Genomic DNA, 10,110 nt, shown 5'->3' with positions numbered 1-10,110 from the left:
ACAGCAAGCCTCTCAGGAAAGCCATGAGCAGCATGCAAGGATGAACCATCTTCCCATCCACGGGGAGCAGTGAGAAGGAGCTGGGTGCTTGCTGCAGGCCAGCTCCACGATAACTCAATTTTTGGCCATTCCCTGGTTTCGGAAAGTGAAGGCTGTTCCCTGCACACTTGGGCACAATGCTGCTTTGTGGGACAGGCAAAGGAAAGCTAATATTCTGTACTCACTACAGAATTAAATCCTTCTCCTGTATTTTAGCTTTTTGATGTAAGAATTCAAGGCCATTGGATGCTCTGAGTTTTCTGTCCCTGAGCACTCAAACCCCAAACCGACGATTCAACAAACCATCAATTATGAGCTGGTACCTTTGCAATGACAACAAAAGACGTTTAACCCAGAACTGATGAGACAGAGAGTTGTAAGACCTCAAACCCATCATTAGCAACATTTTGGTTGAGATGCTCCTCCTGGGGCTGGTGGGGTACAAGGTGCGTGTAGGTGGGAGCTGCATCAAGCCTAAGTTTCTTGGGAACTGGGAAGGGCCGACATTGGCACCAGAAGAGCATGGGAGCTCTGCGGTACCACAAGGCTCCCCGCAATCCCGATTCACAACCCCGGCACCGCTGAGTTTATGCTGCTTGTTTTAGTGCTCAGGAGGCTTTCTTGTAAATAACCAATTTTAATAATCTGCTTTGGCATTAGGTGACTATCAGTCATTAAAGCATCTTGGTAAACACCGCTTTTCTGCAAGGCTTGGCACTGCTTTCCTAACTAACACAGTAAATCTGGGGATCTACTTTGATATACATTTTTTGAGGGCTTTTTACCGTTTTTCTTTTTTTTCCTTAGAGAAATAAATGCTGAAAGATATGTGCATCTTTTCCTGTATGTGTAAAGGCGGCATTTTTGATTTGCGCAGAACTCTGTAGAGAGTGTTATTTACAGCTGGTTAGCTGAGAAGGGTCGTAAACACAGTGCAGCTAAGCAAGCAGCCATACCACCTGCAAGGATCCAAGGACTATTACCCATTTCAAGCCAGGGACTGGATCCTGATACAGACCGGGAAGGAGACAAAGCTGCAACCTGACTGGGAAGGACCATTCCAAGTACTTCTAAAGACAGAAACAGCTGTGAGAACAGCCGAGAAAGGATGGACTTATGACACACTGGTAAAGGCATCCACTAGCCCTGAGGCATGGGAACTGTTGCCACAGAAAAACCTTTAAAAGATAAGAATTAGAAGGAAATCATGAAAAGTTTTTTTATATATATATTTTTTTTAATTATTATTTTAAATAACCTTTAACTTCTCCTCAAATAGGTAAATAAATTGTGTATTTAAGTGGGAGAATATTATAACCTATATAGAACTAATGCTCACAAAATGTTTTCCTTGTTGTAACAAAAAGTTTTTACTGCTGTACCCATTTGTTATCCTGATAATTATCTGGAAATAGTGAAATCTGACAATAATGCAGGGGAGGGAACAACTGATAGTTTTGATATGAATAAGGGACTGTTGTAGTGTGTGGAATGATGTATGGTGGACAACTCCAATTGAGGCTGGACAGATACACTCCTTGAAAATATCCAGAATGTCCAGGATAGGGAAGAGCTTAAAAAGGGGTAGAAAATCTTCCTTAAAACACTGCAGTTATGACAATTAAGGAGATAAAAGATCTTAGACAAACAGTTGAAACTGAAACAAGATATGGGGACGTTAATGCCTGGGTAGAATTGATTAAGTATACTGTCCAGAGTCTCAACCATAGCAATTGCTACGCTTGTGCATCTGGACGGCCCATAGCTCAGGTGGTGCCCATTCTGCTGGGATGGACCGAGAACCCCAAGAGAATGTGATGCATGATTGCCCTGTAGCAAGAGAAAACTGCCAGGGGAAATAGAGACTGCAGATCTCTCTCGTTTCCTCCAATGCCTGATACAGATGTCAAGATCCCTCCTGCAATCTCTACAGCGGTAGGTAACCATACAGCTTGCCTCTCACGGCAGGGTGTGAAGGCTACGAGGCCTATAGGAAACTTTTCCTTATGCAGTGAGGTCTTGAATGTTACGGAGGATTCAGCAGGAAATTATTCAAGACTGGGAATCTCCAGGGCAAATCTCTGGTGGTACTGTGAAGGAAAGATTTTTATGGTCCAGCTTAACCATCTAACTGGGGAGGCACCTGTGCACTTGTTCAATTAGTTATACCATTCACCCTGGCATTTGAAAAAGAAATGTATATAGATTCAGTCGGGGTACCTAGAGGTGTCCCTGATAAATTTAAGGCAAGAAATCAAATTACTGCAGGATTTGAGTCACTGTTTTGGTGGGTGGCAATCAACAAGAACATAGACTGGATTTACTACATATAAATTAGACAAAAGTGCAATTAGGGGAATGGCAGAATAGCTAGATGCCACGCACCAGAAAAGAAATGATCTAGCAGGAGAGAAATCCTGCTAGATTAAAGAAAAGGGGGGAATGAACAGTGAAGCAGGAAACAGATGCTCTGCTGGAATTCGGAATAAAGGGGGGCTAAAAGAAGGAAACTTAAAGGTAGTTTATAGAAACAAGTAAAGGATAGTTAAAGGTAACAAGTAAAAGAAACAAGGGGCCTAGGAGAGCAGGGAGGATGCAGATAAGGAGTGAGACTTCATGGGCAACATCAGGCAAGGAGGAGAATAGATATTGTAAAATACCAGAAGAGGAGTTTCATCCCCATGATAAGAACAAGAGGGGGTCTTCATGCTAAAGACCTATTGAATATGTATCAGAATTCCAAGAACTATTGACTATGTATTAGAATTCTGAGAAATCATTGACTATGTATTAGATGTACCTATATCTGTGTCACGATTTTACAAGTCGGTGTGCAAGTTTGGTGGAGCTAACCCCCTTGCACCCGGCGCTGGAATAAAAATACCTGCTTTATAACCCATCTCTGGATTATAGAGTTTTATTCCGCAAGTCAGGATGAAATGCATTCATTTGGCTATGGCTTTTTGGATGCAGCACTGCTTAGCAGCCCTGGGCTGTGGGAGCACTGACATGATGCAGCGGGATGCCACTGGGATGCAGGGACAATTCCTTCTGCTCCGCAACCCAAACTCAGCTCTTGTGGAGGCCCCGGAAGGAAGAGTGCAGTGCTGTGCAGTGTTACTGGGCTGGGGATGAAGGCTGAGGATGACTCATCCCCACTCAAGGGAAGTGCTGTGTGTGGCTGGTCTCATGCGTGTGCCATGGACTCTTTCCTTACTGGAACACACAGGAGTTTTGAGGCACAGCACTGAATGACTGTGCTGGGTTTTCCAGAGCCCCCAGGGCTTTGGGGACATTACTGCCACCATGTCGCTGTGCCCTGGCTGCTGGTGGGTCTCAGATCCTTGCTGTCCCTTTCTCCCCCACCGCTGCCATCCCTAGAATTGATCCCTAGCTTGATGCCTTGTTCCATCCTCTTCCTGGTGACTCTTTAGGACAAATAGGGACAGAGCCACTGGTGTCTCCCCACCTTGTAGGCCTGGGGATTGTCCTGAGTACCCAGCATCACTCTGCTGATGAGAACCAGTTTCTAGGGTCTGTCCCCTGTCCTCAGCTTGGCTGGGGTCCACCCGTATGGAATCACCTGTAAATAAGGGATAATAGGGACAGCAGCAGGACTGGGGGCTGCTGCAGCACCCATGTGCCCCCAACCCCTCAACATCACATAGGAGACTCCCTCTACTTGCTCAGTGAAGAAATAGCCCCCCCCCCCCCCAAAAAAAAAAAAAAATCCCCAAGTGACTCATTTGGGGCTAAAAAGGCAGCAAAAAGCAGAAGCTTGGGAAGGGTGGGAAAAGCATGGGAGCCCTTTGCTCCTGTCCCCATTTGGGGTAAGAAAAGGGGCTAAAGGGTTGCAGAGTGGGACCCCCTCACCTCTCTGCCCCCAGAAGCTGGAGGGGGAGGAAAGGAGAGGGAGAAGTGGAAGATGAGGGGGGAAATGAAAACACTTTGAGTTTGACAGAAAGCCTTTAATTCCAGGAAAGAAACGCTTGGCTTTGACTCAGCAGCACTCAGAGAAAAAGCCATCCCAGTGCCCGCTGTGACGTCCTGCCAAACTTCTGCCCTGCAGCGCTTGGCTCACCCTGTTGCCTCAGTTTCCCCTCGTGCGACGTGCAGTGGTGCCACCCCCAGCCATCCTCAGGACCCACAGTGAGTCTGTTGGTGGCCAGTGTGTCACTGAGTGACAGCATCAGGTGGGAATGCATCAACATAGAGCCAGGGGAGAGCTGAGCAGCGCTGGGGTGCGTGGGAAGTCAGCCCCAAGGGGAAAGTCTCCCCCGTGGAAAAAGTGGGTCGTTTAATGCCTTGGGTGAGATGCTGGATAACAGGAAATGAATGGGCTTAATATGTGCCACCTGGGTACTTCCCGAACGTCCTCCAACACCATAAGTGCTGTCCAGAGCTCTCCAGTGTCCCCTCATGCTCCTTGCAGTTCCCCAGTAAGCTCCCATTGCCTCCCAGTATTGTCTAGACTCACTTTGTGCAAAGTCTGTATCCCCCAGTACTGCCTGGAGCCACCTCAGTGCTGTCTGCATCCTTCAATAGCCTCCCAGTGGCACCAGTACTGCCCAGTGCCCCCAGTTAACACAGCCATTGTACAGTACGTGACCATCTCCTTCCACGAGAACAACACAAGGCCACAGAGACGTTGACAGCAGCGATTGTGTTGGAGACGTTCAGTCTAGAGGAGCTGCAGCTCTTGGTTCACTGCAACCACTCCAGCATCCCCAGAGGTGGGCATGGGGGTCTGGGTGGCCTTTGGTGCTGCAGGAATGACTGCAGGCAGAGATGTACCCAAGTGAGCACCAAACATTTAACACATTAACAGACTAAACAGTAAAGAAATGACAATATTCCCAACCATTTCCAGGTAAAGGCAGAAATCTTCCTTTTACACTTTGTACCAATTAAACAAAGAAACAAAAAAACACGTGCTGAAATCACAAGTGATAACCTTGCTGCCAGTACTGGTTGACCTGAGTGATCTCTCCAGAGGTGCTTTGAAGTGGTTGTTCCCTTGGCAGAGGAGAGAAGTAAGCTTCGTGCTTGGGTACTTAAAATAAAGTTCAGTGTTCTGGGTCTTCCAGTGCACCTGCCTGGGGAAGCAAGCAATTCTTTGGGAGAAACCATCACATTTCTCTTTCATTTGACAGAACTCAGTGCAGTATCAGCTTAATGTGAACACTGAGGTCCATCTGCAATTATTTTAGAGAGTTTTGTGCCACACAACCCGACTGTTTGTTTCATCTTGCTTCAGATGCAATGGCTGACTTCCTGACTGGCATCCTCACTCAAGCAGAGAGCCACTTGGGCTCCTATCCCCGTGACCTGGATGCTGAAAAGAAGCTGTGGGACTCAGCCAGGAGGGATCTGTCATTTCATTTGCTGGGAGGAACCAGCAGGCCTACCTTGCCAGTGTCCAGAGTGCCTGCCTCATTTTTGGCCAAAGTCAGCAGTAGATGGACTCAGAGCTCTGTGCATGTGCCTCTTCACTGTCCTGCTTGGCTGGTGGCACTCAGGGGGGATTTTGTGAGGTGAGGTCTCTGCTGGGCGATTCAAGCCCAACACATTTGAAGTTGAGTGGCAGACAGTATGTATTTTGATTTCCAGGCTTGTGACTTGGTCACAGGGACTGGCAAGTAGGATGGAGAGAGCTCTCTGGAGATTTTGCCCTGTTGCTGCACATTGCTGCCAGCACCACAGCAGGAGGCAGATGGCCATACATCAGTGGTGGGATGCACAGAGAACGAACACCTGCCTGCCCATCAATAATTCCCCAGAGACCACAGTCTTCAACTATAGGAGACAGAGTGACAGAAAGCATGCTGTAGGTTTGCAGTCCACTTTATGTCTAGCACTTAGAGGTATGTTTGGTCTGAACTGTCTGATACTTTGGTCAGTTAGTGCTACAGTACAGAAGCAGACAGTGACTTCTGGATGGGTAATTGATTCTAACAAAGAGAAAAGCACTGCAGGAAGCCTTACCTCCACTGCAGAGAAATCAGTTCCCAGCCCTATGTCAGTTCAGTTAAGCATCACTGCTCCTTCCCCAAGGAGGATCCTCTATGAAATGCAACAGGACAAAATTTGAACCTTTCACAATGTATCAATCCTTTCAAACTAAGGCATCTAGCATCTCAAAATGACTACTGCTCGACTACCGGGTCATTTCAGATCACATAGGCTTCAACATCTGGGAAGCCTCTGTTATTAAAGGAGAAAAGGGCTCATGCACTTGAATAAGAGCCACGACTTTGGGGACAGTAGCTACTCCCATTCTTTTCCATCCAAAGCTGTCATTTAGCTTTCACTGCATCTATTTCGTGCAGCCATTCATTAGTTCTGCAGTGCACTGAATGGTGCAAAGATTGTGGATCAAGTGAACCAATCTAACCAGTCCTTAATTTCCTGATGAGAAATCTCTCTCAGTCTCTTGGAATAGCACTGATCACTTGGAGCACATTAAAGTAAAGCACCCAGGAAAAAGTTCTTCCGGTGGCAAAAGTTGAATCACAGCGCCACCTGCTGGAGACCGACATCTCGAGGGAAGCAGGATGGATGTTGCAGCCAAATGTGCTCCTCCACCACTGGTTTTCTGAGACGTACCCGTGAGCACCACACATTTGTACGGTCTGTCTGTCCGTAGAGCTACAAAGGCAGAAGCAGAACATCTATATGGTTTGTTGCAGCTGTGGGTTGTGACTGATATCAGTCCTTGGATCTGTTACACTTCACAATTGCGTTCAGAGATTTTTCAGGTCATCCTGGCTTTCTGGTGCTCCCTGCACAGTGACACCATCTCTTCTGTCACCCCATTTAGTCAAACTGACTGTGATTTGCATGTAGCTCCTCCACGGTGCTTCCAAATTCCTAACAAAGTGGGAAATGAGCCAAGGGACCCATCTGATATCTGATAGATGCTGACACAAATAGAATCTGTCATAAAGCCCTTTGCACTGATGCGATTCAGTGTAATACCTAGCATGGGTTTGTTTACCTTTCCTTGAGACTGCAGGCCATTTCTAGCAGTAACAATGCTTACTGCAGGTCACTCAACACCACGTTATGACTATGAGTCTTATTCAAAATCCATTCCTAGCCATGAAAGCTGGGCAGTATTTAAATAGTGCTTCTTTGGAGCTCAGGATTGGTGCATCCCTAAGAGTAGGAAATAGGGAAGGGGGGTGTCCTGGAAATGGGTGATGTTGAGATGGTGGAGATGCTGAACACCTTCTTTACTTTGGTTTTCACTTCAAAGACTGCCCCTTGGGACTCCTGGACCCTGGATGGAAGAGGGACAGCCTGGGTAATGGAGAGCTTCGGTCTGGGTGAGGAGGGGGTGATCTGGGAGCATCTGAGTTAGATCAGTGTGCACAAATCCATAGACTCCGATGGGATGCATCCACATGTGCGGAGGGAGCTGGCAGAGGTAATTGCCAAACTCTGTCATCTTTGACAGGTCTTGGAGAAGAGAAGTGCCTGAAAGCTGGAGGAGAGCCTGTGACACTGCAGTCTTCAGAAAGGAGCAGGAGGAAGATCTGGTAAACTGCATGGCAGTCAGTTTCACCTCTGTCCCTGGAAAGGGGCTGGAACAGCTTGGTCTGGATGCCTTCTGCGAGCAATTGGAAAGGAAGAAGTTTATCAGCAGTATTCAGCTTGGATTCACCGAGGAAAAGTCATGCTCAACCAACCCTGCAGCCTTCTATAATGGCATCACAGCACAGAGTCCATTTGGAGACCTGTGGACTGCAGTGTTCCACAGGGCTTGGTGCTGTGTCTGATCTTGCTCAGTATCTTCACTGATGACCTTGAGGAGGGGATTGTGTCCATGCTCTGTAAGTACGCCTATGATACAAAGCTGGGAGGAATGGCTGGCACACCTGAAGTCTGTGCTGCCATTCAGCAAGAGCTGGACAGACTGGAGAGCTGGGCACCAATAAACGCGAAGAGGTTTAACAAAAGCAAGTGCAGAATCTTCAGCCTGGGAAGGAGTAGCAGCAAGTGTCAGTACAAGGGCATGGAATGTTGTGTGGGCACACGGGTGTGCAAAGGAGGCATGGTGGCACACATAGATGTCCATGCACATGGGTAGACAGAAGGACAGGGTTGCACATCAATGTGTGTGCACAGTGTTATTCAAATGGCTGGGGTCATACAAGTATGAGCAGGCATGTGGCTGTGTGCAAGAGAGGAGCTGCCCATGTTTGTGTGCAGGGCTGTGCAATGGAGTGGGGTTGTACAGCTGTGTGCGGGGGCCAGGTCCTGTGTGCCATGGAGCTCCATGGGAAACCTCTATGAGTGCTAGCAACAGCAGGAGCACTTGGAGCACTGACTGGAAGAACGGTGCTGGGATGGGCTGTGGTGGGCCGAAGATGCGTAGTGGACCGAAGATGCGTAGATGCTACTCTGAACCAAATGTCGTGCAGCTGCTCATGGAATGCCACTGGACAAATCAGGCTGTGCAGTCTTTGTGAATATGTAATTATGATAGTTTATTGATTGAATGCCATAAAGAAAAAAAAAAGAAAAAAAATAAGAAAAAGAAAAGAAATAAAGAAAAGAAATCCCAGAATGTAGTAAAACATGGAATGCTGAGTTGGGCAGCAACTGAAATGCTGTGCACTGCAGCCGCTGCCTTGTGACGCTTTTCCTCTCAGTCCTTCATGTTCACCTTCTGCATCATCTCCGCAAGTATGTTCATCTCTGCGAAGAACTGGAAAGAAACAAAGCAAGCGTAGAAGTAGGACAGAAACAATCTAGGGAGATCTCATGAAGAAAGCCTGACCAGTAAACTTCCAGAATGACCCCGTGCGGAACAGCACGTTCCTTTCATTCAGGTCCCTGACACTACTTCCCATGACACGTTGTCTATGGTAAGATTCATGCTCTGTCATGGGAAGGTCGTTTCAAAGGTTGCAGTGCCCAGCATGGCAAGCTTCTTTATCACAGCAAAACCTTCGGGCTGTTACCAACCACACTGTTCTCAAGCCAGAGCAAGGTATCCAAGCTCCCCATGGCAGCTCTCACTGACAGTGTCATTTCCTCAAACACACAGCTGGCAATTTCTCTATTCCATCACTTCCCTTGGGATTTTGCCATCTCTTTTATGTCTGACAGATGTAGGCACTGAGACCAACAAGAGAATGCGTGTCTGTGTTCACCAAGGACTCACCAGTGCACGTGCAGCTCTCAAAGAAGCCTTTTTCATTTCCCTTTTCCTTTGTTTTTGTTGTTGTCTTCTTGCTAGAAAGCAAGAATACCAATGAATTCATTTTGTCAACAGCAAAGCTGCCGAAACATGGGTGCCGAGAAAACAAATGGCAGTCCAAAGACAAAGCAAATGGGACTAGGAAGCCTCTCAGTGAGTAACATTTCCAGGGGGAAATACAGAAGAGCATAGTGAAGTTAATGGAAAGAGATGTGTTTAGGTATTCTGGCACCTCACTGCCTTTGGACTTTGTAGCCTTCAACTCTTTCCCCCTCCACAGAGAAGGAAAAGGTAAAGCAAGCCCTAAGCAAACTCAATGTGTTTGATAAGGACAGCACTTCACTGGGACGGTGCCACAGCACCTTCTTACCTCTTTGCTTGGAGCTCCGTGGTGGGGCTGGGGCCGGCACACTGCCTGTGCTCTGGCCCCTGGCTCTTTTGTTAGCAGGCAACTGCGCTGCTGCCTGTTGCTCTTCGTCCAAGCCCTTGCGTTTCCCTCCAGCCAGGGTCTTGGAGACAGAGCGGGGGCACACAGCCAGGGAAGGTCTTCTCCCTGAGCTGGGACCTGCTGTTACTGGAAGCCCTCCAGCCTGGACATGATCTCTCCCAGAAAGCACTCTCTGCAGTGCTTTCACATTGTTCTTTCCATTTTGCTCATGTTGTACATCTATTATAATCAAGAAAGGAGAATCAGTTAGACTTCAAGGGAGCCCAAGGCTACTTTCAGTCTGCAGAATGGGCCACAATACTAGGAAATGTTATCTTGAGTGTTCACAGCAGCAGATCTTAGGTGAAGTGTGGGTTTGCATTTCAAATCTTGACAGGGAAGGTACTTGTAAATCCCAGGGACAAAGACCTCAAGC

Source organism: Coturnix japonica, chromosome 2 (assembly GCF_054131305.1).
Source record: "Coturnix japonica strain WE chromosome 2, WE-NBRP24, whole genome shotgun sequence".
Lineage (NCBI taxonomy): Eukaryota > Metazoa > Chordata > Aves > Galliformes > Phasianidae > Coturnix > Coturnix japonica.
This window is presented reverse-complemented; position numbering follows the sequence as displayed.